Source organism: Rhinolophus sinicus, chromosome 11, assembly GCF_057876585.1.
Source record: "Rhinolophus sinicus isolate RSI-liver-muscle chromosome 11, RSI-T2T, whole genome shotgun sequence".
NCBI lineage: Eukaryota > Metazoa > Chordata > Mammalia > Chiroptera > Rhinolophidae > Rhinolophus > Rhinolophus sinicus.
In genome coordinates, this window is record NC_142511.1 from 26,023,897 (window position 1) to 26,048,054 (window position 24,158).

At 41.9% G+C, this 24,158-nt stretch overlaps 1 protein-coding gene across 2 annotated transcripts in view; it reads right to left on the reverse strand.

The window, feature by feature from the left end:
• LOC109437553 (Fc receptor-like protein 6) overlaps positions 1-24,158 on the reverse strand; it is a 38,130-nt gene that overhangs the window by 12,765 nt on the left and 1,207 nt on the right. The gene's annotated exons all lie outside the window — the stretch shown is intronic.

Below are 24,158 nucleotides of genomic sequence, written 5' to 3' on the forward strand. Positions count from 1 at the left end.
AGGACAATAGGTGTTGGGATGGGAAGAGTCAGTCCCATTCTTGGAAGGTAAGAAGGGAGAGCAGAGCAGCTGGGGTTGGGGACAACTCTGGGTATAGAGACAACATGGTGGGCTCCAGAACCACCGACTTGAGCTTAAACCCTCGCTCTGGGCTCTAATGTGCTGATAGCACATTTCCTACCCTCTCTGCACCTCGGGGTCCTTATCTCTGACATGGACACACGACGACCCCTGCAGCAGAGGCTTGTTATAGAGGTTAAATGAGATAAAAGCATGCTATCTAATAGAACTTGCTGTGATGTTGAAATGTTCTCTGGACTGTCCTGTAGCTACTAGCCACATGTAGCTATCGAGCACTTGAATCAGCTAGTGAGATTGAGGAACTAAAATTTTAATCGTTGTTAATTTTACTTACTTTAAGTAGCTGATTGGATATTGCAGGCTTTGAACAATGCCTGGCAAGTAGGAAGTAACTGTGGTTTTTGAGAAAGTCAGGTGGCCTTAAACCACCAGAGTCTTCCTCACAACCTTAGCTTTTACCAGTAATTGCCAGAGAGGTGAAGTGATCTGTGCAAAGCTTCTCAACCAAAAAGCCTCCTCGGATTGGAGCCACATCCTTAGCCAGAACTGGAGGTCCAAGGAAAGACCTGAGGCCATTCTCTGAGTTAGGTCCAAAAGAAAGAACAAACTAGGAAACATATCAAAAGTCTAGAATTTAGGACAGAAGCTGAAAAGACCAGGAGTCAGTGAAGATGCAGCCAGGCTGGGAAAAAAAGCTCTGGGCCTGGCCTGCAGGGGACAGGAAATGCTATGAGACATCTAGTCACCACCTCTTTCCCTCTTCTCCTTTCCTAGCTTCCTTGTGGAAAACAACTGGAGAGAATTTTGGAAGGGTCAGCGGAAAAAGTTTGTGTTAGGACTGCAGCGACCTCTTGTGGCTAATGGGCAACAATTACCCTAAGGAGGGATTTAAAATGTACTGAAATGTCATTCTCTACCCACCCACCCATCCGTCAAACTATTTTTATTTTTATTTTTATTTTTTACAGCTCTTTTCTCAATGCTCAATTCATCCCTGCTTCTGGGAGCTCAGGGAGAGACAGGCATATAGCCTTTGCACTTCTTAAAACATTTTTCGTGCCTCCATTATTCTATTTTATCGCACTGTATTGTATTTGTTTTATTGTTTCTCTCTACTTCAAGTTTGTGATCTCCTCAAAGGCAAGGGCCAACTCTAATTCATCTCTGTGTCTCCAGGCCTAGCACTACATGAGCTCCAAGATTCACCCAAGTATAATGTTAGGATTTCTGGAGTCAGAAAAATCTGGGTTCTAATCCAGGCCCTGCTGCTTACGGGGTGGAGAACCTGGGGCAGTGGCTTAATTTCACTAGCCTTGTGTTTTAACTCTGTAACATGGTAATAATGATATCCAATTTCTAGTATTGTGGAGAGGATTATACTTTTGCACGCATAATATCGTGTACACTTGTCCCTCTACCTGAAATTGGATTCTACCCTTATGTCTTCTTAGGAAACTTGTACTACCAGTGTTATACTGACCTTTCTCTACTGTGAATTCAGTTTCAACTGGATCTTTCCCATAGGTGCTTCTGAAAGATGCCCTAGTATCTTTCATCTTAAAACCAAATCAAACTTTCTCTTAACTCCATACTCACTGCAAGCCTCCATTCACAGACAATCTACTTGAAAGTGGTCTATGGCTGCCCTCACCGGTTGGTGTTCTGAAACACACTGGTATGCCTCAAATGGTTATAGGTGCTATAAGATATTGATCTTCTCTACTTTCAGGGCTGCTGGGTGGGGCCACACCTCCAGCTGGGAGCAGCCTTGCTCAATTACCCAATGTTCCATTTAAATATAATTTTCTATATGTGTCACAAAGCAAAAGGGTTTGGGAAGCACTGGCATGTATTTTCCGCCTCCTTGTCTGCCCCCTCTCACCCATTCCTCAACACACTCCAATTTGGCTTTAGCCTCCTTCACTCATATCTCCAGCAAATCCACCCAAAAAACAGGTTTGGTCCTCATTCTGTTTAAATGATGCTCATATTGTTATTTTTGATTATTCCCTCCTTCCTTAAACACCTGGACACCAGGACACGTCTCCTGGTTCTCCTCCCCACTCTCTGGCTGTTCCTTCCCACTCTCTCTGCAGGCTCAGTTGCCCTTCTCTAGTGGCTTTGAAGAAGTTATTCAGACCCTGGCCCCAGGCCCTTTTCTCTTTTCACACTATATTTTCTTACTGAATATTCTCATGTGTGCCAGTGGTTTAAATGATCACCTCTAATGCAGCTTGTCCCAAATCTGTCTTTCTAGTGCAGGCCATATGCAGTGTTTTTGATATGAAACTGCTCACCTAAGAACTCTGTGTCGGAGTCGTGTCACAAAAATGGAGGCATAAGGAGTGCTTCTTGAAATCTCCCCTGGAAGTCACAACAAATTGAACAGAAATAATTCAACAAAGGATTCCCTGTACAACACGCAGGTATGTCTGAGACCTGCACATTGAATCACCTGAAGGTGGACGAATCAGGTGAGCTGGAAAGTAGGGAAGGGAGAAGTGCAGAGAAGCAGGTGCAGACCAGAGCTCACTGCAATCATGGGAGAGGGAAGAATTCAGCCTCCAGGCACACCCTCTGTGGCCCACAGTCCTGCCTGAGGGATCAGCATATAATACGGCTGACCCAGTGCTGGCGGCAAAGACCTTGGAACAAAGACTGAATACAGAAGGGTGAGAATAGTGGTTTAAGCCCTCACTGCCAGGCAGGAAACAGAAAACAAAGACACGGAGGCTGGCTGCCTCCCCCCTCACCACCCTCCTAGAGTTTGCTCCACCCCCACCCTCCCAGTGTTAGAAGCAGGTTCCAGAAGAAATGGTGTCAGATTAAAGAACGGAATATCTACAGCCCTGAGAACTGCAGCTGCAGTCCTGCAGCCACAGACTCACAGTGCAACAAATTCCTGCGAAAGGGAAGAAACGGTAGGGACAAGACAGCTGTGGGTTGGTAGTCACTGTTATTCAGAGCTGCCTCTCTTAGCCCATTGGCCCCCACCTTTCTGGATGGATCCCTGTGGGGGCAACCAGAGCAACTGAGACACACAGGCTCTGAATCGGGCTGCAAGGGTAGCATTAGGATTTCAGGAGCTCAGAACATTATTGCCCTCCACATCCTCCCACAGAAGTGGTGCCCTGAGACTCAGGCAACCTGCTCACAGGGGAGAAGCCACCTTCCAGGAAATCCCCCATCACGTGAGAAACTAGAAGAGTGTAAGAGAAAATAAAATGCTGCGGTGGAAGAGAAAATAAAACAGACCAGCAACACCTACAGGAAAGCAAAAGAAAGACCTCTTCATATCAAACTGCTGCAGAACCCACTCCTGTAGATGCCCAGGAAAAAAAAACAATAATTCATTAACTGCCATGAATAACCAAGGCAAAAAGGCAGCTCAGAAAGAAAATGAAAATTCTCCAGAAAATGAACGTAAAGACATAGAAATATGTGACTTAAGTGACAGAGAATTCAAGATTGCAGTTCTGAAAAAAAATTCAACAAGGTGCAAGAAAACACAGATGGGCAGTTTAATGAACTCAGAAACACAATCAAAAACAAAATGAACATTTTACCAAAGAGATTAAAAAATTTTCCCCCCTTTCTCCTGCCTCCTCCCGCCCCCTCACTCCGGTTCAAGCCATTGTTTTTCAGTCTAGTTGTGTAGGACACAGCTTCCTGGCCCATGCTGGTATTATGAGCCTTAAGCTCCCCCCCCCACCCCCAGCAGTCAGTCGCTGGTCATCTGTTGGCCGCTCACAGCAGCTCATGGCAGCTCTTGCTGGTTGCTGGCCACTCACGGCAGCACATAGCAGCCCACAGCAGCTCACGCCAACCTCTGGCTGCTCACAGCAGCCCAGATCCAGGGAGAGCCGCTGTTCACAATCTTAGCTGTAGAGGGCACAGCACACTGGCCCATGTGGGAATTGAACAGGGGACCTCAGTGTCTGAGCGTTAGGAGCATGGTGCTCCAACCACCTTAGTCACCAGGCCGGTCCGAGATTAAATTTTAAAAAGAATTCTGGAGATTAAGAACTCAATAAAAGAAATGAAGACTGAAATAGCAAGCTTAGGTAATAGAGCTGACCAGATGGAGAAAAGAATTAATGATATTGAAAATAGAAATCTGGCAATGACATAGATGGAAGAAGAAAGAGACTTGAGAGTTAAAAGAAATGACAGAACTCTACAAGAAATTTCTGACTACATCAGAAAGAGCAACATAAGAATAATGGGTATACCAGAAGGAAAAGAGAGGGAGAAGGGAACAGAGAGTGTATTTAAGAAATAGTTGATGAGAACTTCCCAAACTTGTGAAAAGAACTAGATCCTCTAATCCAAGAAGCATATAGAACACCTAATTACCTCAATTTCAACAGGCCTTCTCCAAGGCATATTGTAATGAGCTGTCAAAAATTAATGACAAGGGGGCCGGCCCGGTGGCTCAGGCGGTTAGAGCTCCATGCTCCTAACTCCGAAGGCTACCGGTTCAATTCCCACATGGGCCAGTGGGTTCTCAACCACAAGGCTGCCAGTTCAATTCCTCGAGTCCTGCAAGGGATGGTGGGCTCTGCCCCCTGCAACTAAGATTGAACACGGCACCTTGAGCTGAGCTGCCTCCCAGATGGCTTAGTTGTTGGTTGGAGCACGGACTCTCAACCACAAGGTTGCCTGTTCGACTCCCACAAGGGATGGTGGGCTGTGCCCCCTGCAACTAAAATTGAACACGGCACCTTGAGCTGAGCTGCCGCTGAGCTCCCGGATGGCTCAGTTGGTTGGAGCGCATCCTTTCAACCACAAGGTTGCTGGTTCGAATCCCGCAAGGGATAGTGGGCTGTGCCCCCTGCAACTAGCAATGGCAACTGGACCTGGAGCTGAGCTGCGCCCTCCACAACTAAGACTGAAAGGACAACAACTTGAAGCTGAACAGCACCCTCCACAACTAAGATTGAAAGGACAACCACTTGACTTGGAAAAAAAATCCTGGAAGTACACAGTGTTCCCCAATAAAGTCCTGTTCCCCTTCCCCAATAAAATCTTAAAAAAAAAAAATTAATGACAAAGAAAGAATTCTCTAGGCAGCCAGGAAAAAGAAGATGGTAACCTACAAAGGGAAGCCTACTAGATTATCATCAGATTTTTCAGCAGAAACTCTACACACCAGGAGGGAGTGGAATCAAATATTTAAACTATTGAAAGAGGGAAATTATGAGCCAAGAATAATATATCCAGCAAAGATATCCTTTAGATATGAAGGAGGACATATAGAAGCTGAGGGAATTTTCTAACTCAAGACCTGCATTACAAGAAATACTGAAGGAGGCTATTTGACCTGAAATAAAAAATCAAACAAATACAAAACCATGAGCAGTATTATGAACAGAACAGACAGAAACAGGAAATGGCAACCCCTACACAAAATAGGGTACTATACAGTTAAACATTACATAAAGTGTAAAGAAGAAAAATAACATTAAAAAAAGAGGAAAAAGAAGAAAAGACAACTTGCTACTGCAACTCAGAAATCAAGTCACAGCTGAAGTAGGGATAACTTGTAAAAACAAAAACATAAAAGGGGAGAGAGTAAAGGCCTGAACCTGCAAAGGGGAATGGAGATAAGAAGCATGCTGAAGAAAAAGGACTATGGTACATAGAAACTTTCTTTTACATAAACTTAATGGTAACCATTTAATAAATAAATAAAAATCCAGAACTGAGATATGTAACATAAAAAAAAGAAGAAACAGAGGGAAAAATCATAGAATACCACCACACTGAAATAACAGACAGCAACAAAAAGGCAAAGAAACAATGAAGACACTGAGTCACCAGAAAAGAAAAGATAGAGTGATAGGAAATCCTCACATATCAATAATCACCCTAAATGTAAGTGGACTGAACTCACCAATAAAAAGGCACAGGGTAGCATATTGGATCAGAAACCAAAACCCAAACATGCTGCCTCCAAGAGACGCATCTTAGCTACAAAGACAAGTATAGACTCAAAGTGAAAGGATGGAAATTGATACTTCAAGCAAATGGTATCCAGAAAAAAGCAAATGTAGCTATACTTATATCAGATGAGATGGACTCCAGGATAAAAAAGGTAACAACAGACAAAAATGGACATTTCATAATGAAAAAGTGGACAACAAAACAAGAAGACATACACTCATCAATATATATGCCCCCAATCAGGGAGCACCAAAATATACAAAGCAGCTACTAAGAGAATTAAAGGGAAAAAAAATGACCAAAACACAATTATAGTAGGGGAGTTAAATACATCATTGACAACTATGGATAGATCACTCAAGCAGAAAATGAATAGGGAAATATAAGCCCTAAGTGACACATTAGACCAATTATAGAGCACTTCATCCTAGAACATCAGACTATATGAGTACATTCTTTTCTAGTGTACATGGAACATTCTCAAGAATAGACCATATACTGGGACATAAAACTAGCCTCAGCAAATTTAAGAAGATTGAAATCATACCAAGTATATTCTCTGATGGCAAGGCTTTGAAATTGGATATCAACTGCAAAAAGAAAGCAGGAAAAACCACAAATACAAGGAGATTAAACAACATGCTTTTAAAGAATGACTGGGTCAAAGAATAAATAAGAGGGGAGATCAAAGATACCTAGAAACAAATGAGAATGAAAATATATCCTATCAAAATTATTGGGATGCAGCAAAAGAAGTAATAAGAGGGAAATTTATAACATTACAGGTATATCTCAAGAAAGAAGAAAAATCCCAGATAAACAACCTAACATTACATTAAGAACTAGAAAAAGAACAACAAATGAAACCCAAAGTCAAAAGAAGGAAGGAAATAATAAAAATCAGAGCAGAATTAAATGAAATAGGGAACAAAAAGACAATAGAAAAAAATAATGCAACGAAAATCTGCTTCTTTGAAAAGATTAATAAAATTGACAAACCCTTGGCTGGACTCACTAAGATAAAAATGGAAAAGACACAAAAAAAGAAAATCAGAAATGAAAGAGGGGAAGTTACCACAGATGACACAGAAATACAAAGGATCATCCAGCAATACTATGAAGGATGATATGTCACCAAATTCAATAACCTAGAAGAAATGGACATGTTCTTAGAGACACGTAGCCTTCCTAGGCTGAATCATGAGGAACTGGAAAATCTAAATAGACTGATCAACAGTAAAGAAATTGAATCAGTCACCTGAAACCTTCCCAAAGGCAAAAGTCTAGAACAAGATGGCTTTACTAGTGAATACTACCAAACATTCAAAGAGGATCTAATACCTCTCTTACTCAAACTCTTCCAAAAATAATTGAAGAAGAAGTGATACATCCTAACTCATTTTATGAGACCAAAATTACCCTGATACCAAAACCTGGATAACACACAAAAAAGAAAATTATAGACCAATATTTCAGATGAACACAGAAGCAAAAATCCTAAACAAAATTCTAGCAAATCAAATACAACAATGCATTAAAAAGATTATACATCACGCTCAAGTGGGTATCATCCCAGGGGCACAAGGATGGTTCAACACACGCAAATTGATCAATGTAATACATCAATTACAATGTAATTACAATGTAATACATAATTACAATACAATGTAATAAACAAAATAAAGGAGAAAAATCATATGATTATGTCACTAGATGCAGAAAAAGTGACAAGATACAAATCCATTTATGACTAAAACATTTAATAAAATGGGTATAGATGGAAAATACCTTAACATAATAAAGGCCATCTATGGCAGCCCTTAGCTAATATCATGGTTAATGGTGAAAAACTGAAGCCTTTTGCTCTACATTCAGGAACAAGACAGGGTTGTCCCCTATCACCACTGTTATTCAACATGGTATTGGTAGTCCTAGCCTGAGTAATTAGGCAAGAGGGAAATAAAAGGCTTCCAAATTGGGAATGAAGAAGTTAAATTGTCACTCTTTGCAGATGACATGATGCTATATATAGAAAACCCTAAAGACTCCATCAAAAAACTATTAGAAACAATAAACGAATACAGTAAAGTTGCTAGCTACAAAAATCAATGCATAAAAATCCATTGTATGACTATATACTAACAATGAAATTTCAGAAAAAGAAATGGAAAAAAAACACAATTTTGCAATTTCAATAAAAAGAATAAAATACCTAGGAATAAACTTAACACAGGATGTGAAGGACTATACACTGAAAACTATAAGACATTTTTTAAAGAAATTGAAGAAGACACAAAGAAATGGAAAGACAGTCCATGTTCATGGATTAGAACACTCAACATAGTTAAAATGGCCATATTACCCAAAGCAATATACAGATTTAATGCAATCCCCATCAAAATTCCAGTGGCATTTTATTTATTTATTTTAAAATTGTTTTGTTAATTGGGGAATATTGGAGAAGAGTGTGTCTTTCCAGGACTCATCAGCTCCAAGCCAAGTCATTGTTTTCAATCTAGTTGTGTAGGGTGCAGCTCACTGGCCCATGTGGGAATTGAACTGACAACATTGGTGTTAAGAGCACTGCGCTCTAACCAACTAAGCCAACCGGCCACCCCTCTGGTGGCATTTTTTAAAGAAATAGAGCAAAATATCATCAGATTTGTATGGAACCACAAAAGACTCCAAATAGCCAAAGTAATTTGGCTAAGATATTTTTTCTTATCCTAAGAAAAAAGAATAAGACTGGAGATACCTCACTCCCTGACTTCAGGTTGTACTACAGGGCAACAATACTAAAAACAGCATGGTATTGGCAGCAAACAGACACACAGACCAATGGAATAGAATTGAAAACTCAGAAATAAACCCACATAAATATGGACAGATAATTTTCAACAAAAGAGCCAAAAACACACAATGGAGAAAAGAACACCTCTTCACTAAATGGTGCTAGGAGAATTGGAAAGCCACATGCAAAAGAATAAAACTAGACTATCTGTCACCATGTACCAAAATTATCTCAAAATGGATCAAAGACCTAAACATAAGACCTGAAACAATAAAATGCATTGGAGAAAGCATAGGTACTAAACTTATGGACCTTGGGTTCAAAGAGCATTTTATGAATTTGACCTCAAAGGCAAGGGAAGTAAAAGCTAAAATAAATGAATGGGACTATATCAAACTAAAAAGCTTCTGCACAGCAAAAGAAACCATCAACAAAACAAAGAAGCAGGCAACCAAATGGGAGAAGATATTTGCAAATAATGCCTCCAATAAGGGACTAATGTCCAAAATATATAAAGATCTCATACAACTCAACAACCAAAAGACAAACAATCCAATTAAAAAAAGGGCAGAGGATATGAACAGAAACTTCTCCCAACAAGACATACAAATAGCCAACAGATATATGAAAAAACGTTCAACTTCACCAGCTATTAGGAAAATGCAAATCAAAACCACAATGAGATATCACCTCACCCCAGTCAGAATGGCTATCATCAACAAGACAAATAATAACAAGTGTTGGAGAGGCTGTGGAGGTAAAGGAACCCTCATACACTGTTGGTGGGAATGTAAATTGGTACAGCAGCTATGGAAAACTGTATGGAGTTCTCAAAAAATTAAGAATAGAATTACCACATGACCTAGCAATCCCTCTTCTGGGTAAATATCCAAAAATCTGGAAACACTTATTTGTAAAAACATATGTATGTACTCCGGTGTTCATTGCAGCATTTTTTACTGTAGCCAAGAAATAAGCAAAGTGTCCTTCGATAGATGATTGGGTAAAGAACATGTGGTATATACGAATATACACAATAGAATACTACTCTGCCATAAGAAAAGATGAAATACTGCCATTTGCGACAACATGCATGGATCTTGAGATTATTATGCTAAGTGAAATAAGTCAGACAGAAAAAGTCGAGAACCATATGATTTTACTCAAATGTGGGATATGAAACTGAAGGCAACAAAGGAACAAGACAAACAAATAAAAGAACTCATAGACACAGACAACAGTTTAGTGGTCACCAGAGGGTAAGTGGGGAGGAGAGATGGTAGAAGAGGGTAAAGGGGGTCAAATATATGCTAATGGAAGGAGAACTGACTCTGGGTAGTGAACACATAATGCAATCTATAGGTGATGTATTATAGAACTGTACACTTGAAACCTATGTAGGTTTGTTGACCATTGTCACACCAATAAACTTTAATAATAAAAAAAGAACTCTGCGTGGGGGGTCTCATAGGCTCCTTAAACTTAATGTGTCAAGACTGAGCCCAGCCTTTGCCTCCCAACATAGACCTCTTCTGGTGTTTCCTGTGTTAGTGGGCTGTACCCCTCACCACCCTGCCTTGTCAGTCAGAAACCTGGGAGTCATGATTCTGATTTGCCCCAAAGTGCAAATTAACCCAACAAAATGTTCCCATTAATAAGACCCCTTTGGATAACAGGTATTGTGTATGTGTGTGTGCACGTGCACAAGTGCGTTATATTCCGTTGTCTGTGACCACCATCCTTCACCAGGCTGGGTTAAGGGACATACATCCTATCTTAACCCTTAGCACACCCATCTGGCATTAATTCCCACATAGGACTGCAAGCTTCCTGAGGGAATGGCCATAATTGTCTTGTTCTTTGCTGTACCTTCAGTGCCTGGCACAGAGTGTGTGTTCAACAAATATGTGTGGGATGGAGACTGAGAGAAAGAGGAGGCCCTCTGTTGGTCTTGCTTATGCACAGTGACAGTCAGTGGAATGGCTGCTGAACTGTACTCTCATCGACTCTCCTTCAGGTCCTCTCATCCTCCCATTTTCTTATTCACGAATCGGTGGATTTTAGGGTGCATACCTCCACCTAACTCAGTTGACTCCAAGTTAGCCTAGCATCAAAATAATTCAGTACCTTTACTGCACTTGGAGATCGTCTTTGGACGGTACCTTGCAGGACCTGCCCTTGAATCTATGCCATTCCTTTGAATCACAACTCCACCCCATCTGTGTTTCCTTACTTTTGATTTTATAAATACCCATTACATTCGTTCTTCCTTACATGTATCATCCTACATAGCATGTTAATATTTTTTCAGTTGTAGTTCAGATAGGACAGCCTTGACTGAAAACCTGTCGTCACCAAAGCAGCCTTTGAAATTAGGGAATGGCTCCCTAGAAGGGGTTGGAAACGAATGGAGGTGCATTCTTCCCTGGAAACTGAGTAAGAAAAGCATATATAATTAAAGCAATACATTGGATTTTTCGGGGGGTTCTCTGTTTACCACTGTCAAACAATCTATTTTATGCATTTATACTGGATGCATAAAATAGGTCAGATTTAATTTTCTTCAGTTTACTTATTTTTCTCTTCTAGTTCTCTGGGTAGGCATGGAACCCAGATGAAAATAGAAAGACCATAAAACCTGTGTATTTAGAGGAACTGATGGTATAGGATTTAGCACACTAGACCCTGGGAGTTGGATGCCCATGAGCAAGTAAAAACAAAAAAGGGATAATGAGATATTTGGGAAAGATCATGGCACTTGGAATCAGACAGACCTGAGCCAGAACTCTGCTCAGCCACATTTATTTATATGGCTTGGGTTTCATTCTTATTCCTCTCCTCAAAAGTTCTCCCTGCATTCATTCCCTCCATTCCTCCCACCACCAATTTCTGTCTCTATGGGATTACTTTCATCTGCACATGGACATACACAAATAGAATCCAAAACAAACCTTTCCCTCTGCCTTATTCCTTTCAGCTCCCTCCACCCCATGTTTCTCCTCCTTTTATTGCCAAGTTTCTCAAAATAGTTGCCCACATTCATCGTCTCCTCTTCTGCAATCCCTTCCCACTCAGCAGTCTTGGATGGTCTGGTTTCAGCCCCCACCATGTCACTGAACTGCTTTTGTCAAAGTCACAATGACTCCCGTGTTGGTGGCTCCAACAGACCATTCTTTGCCCTCTGATTATTTGGCCTATTCAACAGTTGAACACTGCTTCCTTCTTGAAACACTGTTCTTTCTTGGCATCCATGACATCCTCTCTCCTTGATAGGGTAGATAGATAGACATAAAGTAGCAGGAGAAGGAGAGACCTAACCCGGGTTAGAAAGCCCCTTGCTGCAGCTCCTACATAGGTCAAGACCTCTTGCAGCTGCCTCACTTAGGGTACCAATGCCTTACTAGCCCAGCAGGATTCCAGGCTCACACATGCCCCTAAGTTAAAGGGATGTGTTGTTAGGAGAGGAGAGGGAGGGAGGGAGGGAGGGAGGGAGGGAGGGAGAGAGAGAGAGAGAGAGAGAGAGAGAGAGAGAGAGAGAGAGAGAGCATCTTGCTTATCAAAATGTACACCTTGCTTCTCAGGGCCATTGTAATGATCTCAGACAATCTTGGGAGCGAGAAGGGAGTACGAGGCATGCCAGCTAGGAAAAGGAGAGGTACTGGCAAGAGAGTGGGGAGACAATTCTACCCATAGAAATAAAAAGTCTCACACAATTTACGGAGGGGCTGCTTCCCTCTCTTCGGTCAGCCTGCTCCATATCTCGGAGAGCACTCACTTTTACTAATAAACTTCTTGCTGTTCTGTGCTGTACAAACTCTGTCTTTTGACTGAATTCTTTCCTTCAAGAAGACAAAGAGCCCGGGTACAATATCATTCCCAGTAACATCTTGATTTTCCTCTGGTCCCTCTGCCACTTCAACTTAGTCTTTTTGCTGGATCTTTCTTTTCCTGAAACTGAATGTCAGGGTCCTCAGAGTTCAGCCTTGGGCTCTCTTCCTTCTTCTCCCCTCCCTGCCCTTCCTGTCTCTTCACTGTTTACACTGTCTTCCTAGTCCCATGTGCAGTGACCTCAAATTTATATTCCTGACCTGACCCGACCATTCTGGTGGATTTCAGACCTGAATATATAACTGCAGGCTCTCTTCCTCCACTTGGGTAGTTCACAAACATCTCAAACTTAACATATCCAAAATAAAACCCTCCATCTCTCTCCTTGCCAGGAATGAACAAACCACCCACCCACCCTACTGTCCCGCCCTCCTGCCCATCAGTTTTCTCCTGTCAGTGAGTACCACCATCAGTTACTCAAATAGAGATGTTAGAGTCATCCCTCACAACTGATCTATTGGTATTTCTCCAAAATATATCTCAAATCCACCCTATTCTCCCCATCTTTATTGACACCATTATAGTGGAGCTCCCCAATATCTTTTGCCTACATTGCTGCACAAGCCTCTTCATTCTTTTCCTGGTCTCTGCTCTTGCCTTCCCACACATTCCACACACAGCAGAAAGAAGTGACCTACTCAAATATAAACAGACCCAATGTAAATACTCCTCTGCTTAAATCTTCCAAAGTCTCCATTGCACTGAGAATAAAACACACCCTGTTTTACAAATGCCCAGTAGGTGGGGCTCTGTGTCCCTCTCTGGCCTTTTTTGAGGCCGCCCCTTCTCTTACTGTGATGGGGTGAGCCTTCAGTTCTGCTGACCACCACAGCTCCTCCCTCCTCAAGGCCTTCATGTGCTCTTGCCTTTGTCTCCAAGACTTTGCCTGTGTCCACCAACTCCCCCTCCACCGTGTGTGTGTGTGTGTGTGTGTGTGTGTGTGTGTGTCTGTGTGTAAAATGATATTCAACATTTAGAAAAATATAACAGATAACAAAAGAAACATCTGGATACCTAACGCCCAGTTCTATTTAATTCTAAAATGTCATGTATAATTCGGATTTTTGTTTTTCTTAAAGATACCAAGTAGCAAAGCATCAGCTGAAGCACCCCTCCCCACATTTTCTCAATTTTATTCTCCCTCCCCTCCTAGAAGTAATCTTTGAATTTGGGATTTATCAGTCCCATGCCTGTTTTTATATTTTCATTACATATGTGTGTATCCATCAACAATATATAGTATTGTTTGGCATATTTAAATTTTATGTAAATTGTATTATATTATGGGAGGATTCTGCAACTCACCCTGCTCCTCAGCATAGTTTGTGAGATGAATACATGCTGACACATGTGGTTCTGGCTGTCATTTCCACGGTGGCAGAGTATTTCACTGAATACAGATAACTAACTATATTTTCCTAGTAACGTACAGTATAATAGGCCCAATTTGAATTTTTGGCCATTATAAACACTGCTGCAAAGAACATTTGTACACAGGGCCTTGGGCACATATTTGAGAGCTTCTCTAGGGTAAAACCTTAAAAGCAGGATTTCTGAATAGAGTACGTGCCTCTTCAATTTTACAAGATAGTACTAGATTGCTCTCAAAGAGGTGGAACCGTTTCCACTAGTACTGCAGTACCCATATGCAATCACCTACAGAGCTGCCAAGCTTGGCCTGGCCTGCAGGGGATGTCATGTAGAGCACCGTGATCTAGGGTGCAGCGAAAGCTGGCAGATAGGCCTTGTTGGGAATGGGATCCCAGAGACACATTTAGGGCAGGCTCTAGCCACTGGTTCCTGGGATATGTGGTCTTAACCCTCTTCTCACCCAACTCTTTTCTAAAATTTGAAAGCAATGCAAAACAAAAACTTCCCCATTTGAACTAAAACTAAAAAGAACCCAGGTTGTTTAAACAAACATTTATATGCTTAACATCCAGAATATGCAATGGTAATATTTTAATAGGCATATTTGCTTCAGATATTTTCTTTTTGAGAAATAAAAAATTCCAGTTATGCAGGAAGTTCTCCCTATTTTTTCACCAACTTCCCTTCTAGGATGCAACTAAGACCCTGAGCGTGGTGGGTATCCAAACCATTTATTTTTATAACACATGTATGTATCCATAAACAATTTATAGTATTTATTCACACAAATGGTGTTCTGTACCTACTATTCTGGAAGTTTCTTCCCTACACACCAAATGGTGTTTCTAAAATATCTCTATGGTGATTCCTATATATGAGGTGTGATCAAAAACTACGGCGAATGTTTTAAAAAATTTTATTACAGTAAAAGACACATTGCCATTAACCCCCCTCAAAACACTCCCCCTCACTTTGCACACACTTATCATTCTTGCCACTTTCTGAAGCAGTTCTGGAAGTCCGCTTTCGCGAGTGTCTTCGGTTGTGCTGTCAGGGTTGCCTCAATATCCAGAACTGATTCAAAACGTTTACCTTTCATGGTCATTTTGACTTTGGGAAAGAGCCAGAAGTCACACAGTGCCAGATCCAGTGAATAAGGTGGATGCGGACACACCATAATTTTTTTATTTGACAGAAATTGCCATACCAGAAGCAATGTGTGACATGGAGTGTTGTCATGATGGAGGATGAAACTGTTTGCCCATTTCATGTTAATGCATTGTTCATGATCCATGATTTATGGCACACTTTAAAATACACCTTCTCTCAACTGTGGCTCACACTCAACTGACTACCGAACAAGTTGAAACTTGTCACACACTGTTACTAAGGTTTGACACTCCACTTCCCGTATTGAAAACCCCTGCCCTTCCGTTGGATGGTACTCAGCAGCAGCATTCACCGTGTTTTTTGATCACACCTCGTATCTAGTTTAGGGTTTATCCATTCTCCTAACAACACGTTCTTAGATTGTTTTTAGTTTTTGACTAAAACAATGCTACATATACACTCCACAAGGGTACAGATTTTTGTGATTTGTTCACGTTCAATTTTAAGCCCCTAGAAGTGTGCCTGACACATAGTAGGTACTTAATAAATTTGTATTGAGTTATTAGGTTGGTGCAAAAGTAGTTGCAGTTTAAAAGGTTAAAAATAATTGCAAAAACTGCAATTACCTTTGTACCAACCTAATAAAGAATAAATGAACAGCCTCATATGTGTTTATAGGTTTCTTCCATGCACAGTTTGTCCAAAATATACACACAGAAGTGAAGTGGCTGGACTTTTTTGGGTGAGCTCACCATATTATTCTCCAAAGCTACTGTACTTATTTGCATATCCCCCAGCAATCTGAGAGTTCCTGTTTCCCCTTAGCCTTGCTAACTTTGGTATTTTGAGAGAGAGACAGAGAGACTCCAACCTGATGTATATAAATTTATATCTTATTATTGTTTTACTTTGCATTTCCCTAATTCCTTTCTGACCCCACCCCACCCCCCAGTTGACTTCCTTTGTGGTGTGTGGGTTCTGTGTTATTAAATGAGCAGAAGGGGGTTGGGTGGGTTGAGAGTCACTGTCAAGCTCTCAAGGGTGCAGTCTGCATAGGCCTGGAGCTCTCCATGTATTTCTGGCCTCCTTCCCTTACTGGAGGGTTTTGAGCAGAAGTGCCAGGCCAGATCCAGTACCCTTAGGACTGAAGAGTGAAGTGTGGAGACCCAGAGTTACCCTCCCTGCCCAGCCCCACTTTGAGCTCTGAAGGCTTCTGTCAGAGGCAGGAGAGGGCTGTCTGGGTGCCCATGCTGGTATGGTCTCCAGGTGAAGAGTGCCAGTCAGGAGAGCCCTGGGGCTCAGTCTTGACTCCTCTGAGGACCATGTGTGTTCCCATGGTGGTAGCTGTCTTTGGAGCCCTCAGCACTGACCCTCTTTGGCACACACCATGCCCTCCACTTACAGAAGAACACACCATCTGGTCTGTCCTTGACAAATCAATAACTATTTGGAGAAAAGAAAACAAGTTTGAGGGTAAGGGAACAGACATAATAGGAGAGAGGGGTGGGGAGTGGAGGTGCAACTGAGGTACAAAGCTCGAACTCACAGGGTACCCCTCGTCCTTGGGACGATAGGGAGAATGCAGGGCACTGGACTGAATGCAGCACTAGGGCTCACTGTCCTGTGGACCTTTGAACCAGGTCAACTGTGATATGGCAAGAGACCCAAGATTAAAAATGTGATGCCTGTGAGTCAGCCAGAGCAGTAGGTGTGTGGGAGCCAACTGCCATAGGAACGACACACATTTCTATGTAGCACATAGGGATGACTTGATATCACTTGAGATCTTTTCCCATTTGAAAAGCATTAAAAAGTCATCATCACCTGCAAGCCCAGAGGGTAAGCAGTCTGATTTAACAATGCTTTACTTTTGCAAAGCATTGAAGTCATTAAATTCCAGCAAGCAGGGAAAGCAGGTTATGTAACTGTTATCTTCTGAAAAGTCTTGAAAATCAGCAGCAATGAGACCTTGTCTTTTTGGGTAGTGTTAAATCATGAAGTACCATATTGCTAAGTAATGGGGCTATTCTGTCAGAGTGTAACTTAAGAAAAATGAACCTCGTGGCACATTGTCTACTCAGAAGCCTATGGTGATTCCACACTGTTGATCAGATATGATCCTAAACCTATGGCATGACTTTCTGCTTTCCCTTTCACCACCTTAATCTAATCATGTGTTTTCTGCTTCCCACTGGATGACGTTTTTACCTCAACCTCATCCATACCACTTGACTCTATCTTTCCCTTCCCGTCACTGCCACCCATTCACCTTGTTCATCTCTTTCCAAACCTCCCTATGTGGCCCCTGCACCCGTCACATAACATTAGTATTGTTAATAACATCCAACATTTATATATCCCTTTCAGCTATCTGACTACACCCTCCACATTTCATTGTAATACCATCTTTTTAAATTTTACAAGACACATTCCTCTTATCTCTAATCACTCCAGCATTGCTTAAGTATTTACGTATCGCATCATTTCTAATTGTATGTACCCATTTGCATGTATACTTAGCAGTGTACATATGTCAGTCTCCCCCTCTAGATTAGACATCTCCTAGATTTATTCTTTTCTACCCATTTCTGCACCTATGTGCAGATACCCAGGTAGGTGACATGTCATGTGTCAGTTGCCACATGGTTATCGAGTCGCCATGGGCTGGGCATTGTGCTGGGTGTCACCTGCAGTGGGATGGTCCTTAGACTGTAGTAGGAAAGAGAGATGTTAAACACCTAAATGAATCATAGGTGAGCAAAGGGCTGCAAAGAATGACAAGATGCTTTAGGATATGTGGGAGTATATGTGGGGTGGTTGGAGACTGCATTTCCTTTGGGAGAGCAGAAGTGGAAGCTCACCTGATTTCTCCTGGATTCTGCCATATATGCCTTTCTTTTTTGCTGATTTTAATATGTATCCTTTCACTGCAGTAAACCACAACTAAGAGTATAACAGCTTTTCTGTGAGTTCTAGCAATTCATCAAATCTGATGGTCTTGGGGACCCCAACGAAGTAGAGAAGAGAGAACAAGGGCTATAGGGGAGGGGAGAGTATGAGGTGAGGGAGGAGATAGAGGAAGGGATTGGATTCCTCAGGGTTTTATAAATCATGGTCAAGAATGGCATAGTTCTGCCTGCGGGCTTGATTTCAGTGTGATTATTTAATTCTATTCCATGGCCCTAGGCTGCACCTGGCCCTGACTAGATTTCACAAAATGTACCTACAGAAAACATGCAAATCACTGAATTTGCGTGGAGTTGGGGGAGGCCAAGGGGCACATAAAACCTACTGAAACAGGTGAGCAGTGTCACTTGGGGGGACATCTACACCAGTTACTTCCCATGTGGCCTACTTTGGGTTTGGAACAGACTCGCTATTCAGTACATGTTGGTAAAGAAACAGGGGTGTGTTTATTATAAAAGCTAGGGGGAAAATCCCAGCACTGTTTGCCACACTGAACCACACATATTGAAAACTCAGAGGTGACATCACTGATTTGTTTCATAATCACATATCATAACAACAGAATAAGTGAAGGGAAAAGTAGGGTGAGTGAGTGGTTGAAGCAATTTATTGGCACAAAGGACTACATTATCAAGGTTGCAAATAAGTCATCAACTTCAGGCATGGCTGTGCATCAAAGTGTTTCTCAAATTTCTGCTTGTTGGGACAAGCATTCTGCCTTCTCGAGAGTATGTCTTGAATCCATAATTGTCAGAGAAAAAAATTAAAGTAATGGAAGACGTGCTTATGTAATTCATTTCTAAATCAACAGGGGACTGTGTTTTTTGACGTGTAGGAAGCTGGAGGCAGAAGCCTGTTAAGTTTTATGACTGTGCTACAGTCCAGCACTGCCAAGTCAGGGTAGTGTTACCAAAGCCTGGGGCAGCAGCCTGGGGAAGCCATGCAATCACAGGGCTCACTGATGGCCCGTGAGTCCAGTGCTGCGATTCTGGGGAGCACAAGATGCTGTTATAGATTTTCTAACTACAACAAAGTCTCTTCTCTCTGCTCCCAAGAGGGAAGGCAGTTTAATTTATAGTTAGACAAACCCAAGTTTGAATCCTGTTTGAGCTATGTGACTCTTGGCATGTTACTTAAACCCTCTGGGCCTCAGTTTACTTATCTGGTCATTATAATTAGACCTTGATCATAGGGTTCTTTTGAAGACTAATGAGATGACATCTACAAAGCACTTGGCATAGTGCCTGACATACATTAGGGGCTCAAATAACAACAAAACCAGCAAGGATATTAGGGTTTTAATAAACCATCAGACATGAAAAGACATTTTTGAAGGCTCGATGCTAGTCACATGTCTCAAGACTGTGATGCTGGGTGATGACATCCACATGCTCTGAGTTAGATATTATAATAGTGGCTGTGACAGAAGTGCCCTGATGAGTCAGCTTTACTATTTTGGACTAAATTCTTAGGCTGCATTTGGAAGAGCAGCCCATGACTCAGGTGCTGTTGGCTTCAGTGTCAGATGTTCTCTGGCCTCCTGAGAGGATGAAGAGAGTGGACATCAGAGGCTGTGTTGATGAGATGGCCCTTGAGGTTAAGCTTTGATCAAGAAGACAGACTCCACCATGTAACTGGAACCAGGGGCAGGTCTTGGCATGCAGGATGTCTGGTCGAAGGAGCATGAGTGTGGAGTTACCACCTGGGTTTGATCCCAGGTCCTTCATACAAGTGTGAGGCATTGGGTAAGTTAGCCATCTTTCTAAATCTCAGTTCCCTTATTTATAACAAATAAAAAAATATCTGATTTTTAGAGTGGTTGTAAGGATAAAATGATATAATGCAATGTATGTAAACGCCTGTTATATAGTACTGTATTTCCACAAAAAAGACCTAACCGGAAAATAAGCCCTACCATGATTTTTCAGGATGCTTGTAATATAAGCCCTATCCCCAAAATAAGCCCCAGTTAAGATTGTCAGCCAGACAGATGCATTTAGTACGTCCATTGCAACACATGATGGACATATTGAATTATAAAATAATATTAATATATAATTAAATATAAATAATATTGACATTAATACTTAAAATAAATAACATAAATGATAATTATTTGTAAATACCCAAGCGGGTGCCTTTGGACGAGAGGTAAACACCTATGTAAACAGATGAACTTGAGACTTATTGCTGAATGACCAATCGGAACACAGACACAATGCATGAATAACATGCGCGCTTGATAATGAATGGACATGGTTGGATCTAATATGAATCTTCATAATTCAATATATCGTGTGTTGTAACAGACGTACTTAATGCACTTGTGTGAAATAAAGAAACGTTTTCTGAATTTTGGTGCCTGCAATTTTTTGTCGCTTTTGTGTGGACCATCATCCTTAACTGTCATTTTCGTTTCCACTCCTGTCTCGTAAGTCTTCAATTAACACTTGATTTAATGGTAGATTTAAAGGGAATAATATTTTGACCCTCAGACAAGATGAGTGCAAAAAGAAAGAGCTATTCTGTCAAGTACAAGAAAGGAATCATAGAGGACTCCTGGGGCAAGAATCTTACCGCTTTCTGCAAAGAGAAGAAGTTGGATCTCTGAATGGTTCAAAAATGGCAAGCAGAGTACAATAACCTCAGTCAACAGGTGGACGAGGGAAATGCTAAGAAATGCAAGTGTGGCTCGGGTCAGCAACCATTATTTTCTGAGCTGGAAGACATCATCTGTGAATGGATTGCTGACAGGAGAGCAAAGGCTTTGGTTGTGCGCAGGGCTGATATTCCAGCATTTGCCCTTGCAATGGCACCACAGTTAGAAATATCCCCAGAAGAATTCAAAGCATCACAACACTGGCTGGAGAGCTTCCTTCAGCGATACGAACTCTTAAGGGCGACAACACTGTTCAAGCTGGAAGATACTGAAGTTATTAAATGTGCACTTGCATTCAAGTCCTTTGTTGATGGTATTGACTTTTCTAAATACCAACTCTTCAATGTGATTGCTATGGATGAAACTGCAGTGTTTATGGGCCAAGGATCTCAAATGACAATTGATCAGAGGGGTGCCTCATCAATTCCCTCCACTGGTTAGAAAAGTGCACGTGTTACCTGTATTTTGGGAATTCGTCTGGATGGAAAGAAAGCCCCACCTCTAATCAGCACTAAGGGCAAGAAAGATAAGGTTGAATGTGTTCCAGGCATTTACATTCTTGAATCCGAAAAAGCCTGATGCACACAAGCAGTTATAAGGAAGTGGGTCGATTTAATGCTGTCACTTGTTTTGCAAGGTGGCCAAAGAGGTCTGCTAGTCTGGGATTCAGCCAGCACTCACCACGCTGAAGACACGAAGAACTTCCTTGCAGAGAGAATAGATCAAATAATGATTCTCCACCCACAGGAATGACTGCCTATCTCCACACTCTTGATATTGCAATAAACAAGCCATTCAAGGACCATTTGCACATGGAAATCAATGACTACCTTGAAAATAGAATGGAGAGAAATCATCGTGGAAACTTTGTGAAGCCTAGCCTGCAAGAGATCGTGACTTGGGTGAAGAATTCATGGGTAAAATCACTGATAGCTGTGTTGCCAATGCACTATGAACAGGCTACATGGACAAGAAGTGCTCATTTAAGGAGAGCTCTATGGCTGGACATGAGAGATTGGGGCCAATGGTTCCACAGGAAATGGAGTCGCAAGAAATTCAAGCCGGAATTCGGGGTTTGGAGAGTTATGACGATGTTCCAGAAGATGATATGATTGTATTTGAATAAATGTAATTTTTGTATGTGAATAAATATAGATTGTTGTACGTGAAAAAATAAGACATCCCCTGAAAATAAGCCGTAATGCATCTTTTGGAGCAAAAATTAATATAAGACCTGGTCTTATTTTTGAGGAAATACAGTAGGTGCTTCATAAATATGGCAGTTATAATCATATAAGTAAGCAAAGTGCAGTCACGCCAAAGTGTGAAATGCATTAGTGGTAACTAATATTGTTTTGTGACAAAATAATCCTAAGACCAAATTAGTTTATTTCTTGCCATTAAAGAGTGGCAAGATAGACAGTAGGTTTGATTTGAGGCTTGGCAAATAAGTTCATTTTGGGAAATGGTTTATGGTTTGGATCAAGTCCCTCCCCAGGTGACAGGCTTATCATTGCCCTGGAAAGACTTGATCTGGGGGATAACAGGGGGCAGACCTCTTTAGCCAGGGGAGGATCAATGATTAGCCATCATATAAGACAGGATCCCTACATGCCATGAATAGCTGTGAGGATGACAGCGAAACACAGCTCCAAGGAAGGCACGGGCAGCTGCAGTGACTATGCAGGATGCAGGCCTGTCTCTGCAGCAGGAAGCTGTGTGGTCCGATACATGGCCTTGGAGGCAGTCGTGGAACCTAGAACCCAGAGAGCAGAATGACTCCAGTTGGGGTGGGCGGGGGTCGGGAGGGGGGAAAGGAGCTGCAGGTGAAGTGGAGGTGGGAAAGCCAGGCCAGAGAGGAATGGTCGCAAGGAAGTGTGTGGCTGGTGCTCCTCCCATCCTGACTCCAGTTGCTTCTGCATCAGAACAATTTTCTGGGAGATGAACCCAAGAGGTTATGGGTGCAGAACCCAAATGATGTGGAGGAATGTTTTTCACATAGAAAAACCTCCCTTCAGCAGGGAACTCATATCATGTGCCAGAGAACAAACATGAATGAACTTTAAAAACATGGGGTTGGGAGTCAATGTTACTACAGCTATGGCCACCAGGAACTCATTGAGAATAAAGCACTCCTAAGTGCAGGAAGTTAATGATGTCGATCACCATCTTAGAAACCCAGTCTGGGAAATGGGGAGGGAATGGTGATGGGTGCTAGACATTACTCAAAAGGGTAATGGTGTTTGAGGGTATTTAAGTTGGCTCCTTCTTCCCCATCAAGTGGTGTGTATCAACAGGAGAAATTCCCAAGTATGTTCCCACCTCTACTTCTGTAGGAAACAAAAGCCTATGATTGCATCTGGGCTTGCTTGTCTGGTGCAGTGGTTCTCAAACGGGACTGATTTTGTCCTCTCAGGACATTTGGCATTGTCTAGAGATATATTTCTTTGTCAGTTGTTTTCTTTTTTTTTTCGGGGCAGTGGGAGGGTGGTGGCATTCTACTGGCATCTGGTGGTTAGAGGTCAGGGATATTGAAACACCCTACAGTGCAAAGGACACACCCTCCCACATGACAAAAAAGTATCCAGCCCCAAACCAGCAGTGGTTTGATGCAATGTGAAGGCTCTGTCGATGGAGGGGCTTGTTCCTCGCACCTATCATCTCATTGTAGGGTAGAATGTGGAAGTGTCATGGTTAGTCAGTAATCCCTCATTGGTGGCTATACACAGAAGAGGGGGGGAGGAGAAGGCAAAAAATTGGGGGGTGGAAATGAGCCCAAAGGGAACCGTGGACTAACCTCCTATGGTAGATGAAAAGGATAAAGGCAGTTTTTCATTCGAAGTCAACTTCTTACTTATTTAAAAACTGCTTTCCTTAAGCACAAAATGTTTACTTCCCTAAGGAACTCTTGAGGCAGAGGAGACCTGCTTAAATTATGGGGATGATGGCTACACACAAAGCTTTTATGAGGTTAGAAAATTTTTCTGCTTCCTTTGAAGGAGCCTCAGGAAGAAGGGAAGGGCAGATTCCTTTCCTGCAGTGCAGAGGATGGGGGGAGGAAGGGGTGAGTTAGGAATGGAAGGCAGAAAGCATGAGGATCGGTTATTCGACCCCAGCAGGCCAGGATCAGAGCAGAGACATGAACTCTGGGGTACAGCTTCAAATCTCCCACCCATCTCCCCATCCTGGTAAATGGAGGGAAGGGAATCCAGGAAGTAGGCCTCCTGCTTTAATGTGAAAACACACACATACACACTCACACACTTGTTTGGAAGATACTTTGGTTTGGATCAAGGAACAGAATGGGCCATGCTGTTGGGGGAGGGGCAGATGGGCAGGGTAGAG